This window comes from Calidris pugnax, unplaced genomic scaffold (genome assembly GCF_001431845.1).
Source record: "Calidris pugnax isolate Ruff unplaced genomic scaffold, ASM143184v1 scaffold11, whole genome shotgun sequence".
NCBI classification, from domain to species: Eukaryota; Metazoa; Chordata; class Aves; order Charadriiformes; family Scolopacidae; genus Calidris; species Calidris pugnax.
In genome coordinates, this window is record NW_015090803.1 from 4,716,408 (window position 1) to 4,717,108 (window position 701).

Consider the following 701-nt stretch of genomic DNA (forward strand, 5'->3'; position numbering starts at 1 on the left):
GAAGAAAGACACAGAACAATAAAGCAGCCAATGTGAAAAATATTCCAAGTACACGAAGTTAATAACCTACTTTTTACATGAAAGCCTATTTTTAACCCTGCAGAAAGGGATGTGGTTTCCATGTCTGTAATCTGGAGTAGCACGTTACTGCAGACAGGGCATGTCTGCAGACTTTGTGAATGCCTCCAGTGGGCTCTTTTAGCTTAAGCTGCTAATGAAGATGACTGTGCCCCACTGTGGACTGCACGGTACTCTCTGGTTTTGTTGCAAAACTACCCCTGGGGCCCTAACCACCAGCTGGCTGGATGGATCAACAACGAGCATTAACAGCTTCACTCTTCTAAGGGAAAGAGCCTGTACTGACCTAAAAGTGTATGTCCTAACGTTATCATGTTAAGCATGTCACCATCTCAACCTTTATGTGAGGGAGCAGAGGGCCCCTCTCCCTCCTTGCATCGGCCGCCGCCGGGCCGGCCGCCGACCTGGGGACCGGAGCAGGCCAGAGGCCCTGGCAACGGGTCATTCCCCCCCGGGAACAAGAGCCACTGGGGCTTTAAAGCCATTAAGCTACTTTTAATGTTTAAACCAGGAGTTAAAACCGCACCGAAGACGCCAGGGGACTCCCCTGCGCCTCCCACAGTTCCAGCCGCAGCCAGGGAAGCATCCCTGCGCCGCCATGACCGGCCCTTCCGCCTCCCCCC

At 52.9% G+C, this 701-nt stretch overlaps 1 protein-coding gene across 2 annotated transcripts in view; it reads right to left on the reverse strand.

The window, feature by feature from the left end:
• OXSM (3-oxoacyl-ACP synthase, mitochondrial) overlaps nucleotides 1-701 on the reverse strand; it is an 11,768-nt gene that overhangs the window by 9,614 nt on the left and 1,453 nt on the right. The window contains exon 1 of one of the 2 annotated variants that reach the window (XM_014937612.1): nucleotides 605-695. The exons of the other annotated variant lie outside the window; for it this stretch is intronic. The gene's annotated coding sequence lies outside the window, so the exon portion shown is untranslated. Of the gene's footprint in view, nucleotides 1-604; nucleotides 696-701 lie in introns of those variants that run through there. 2 annotated transcript variants of the gene reach the window in all.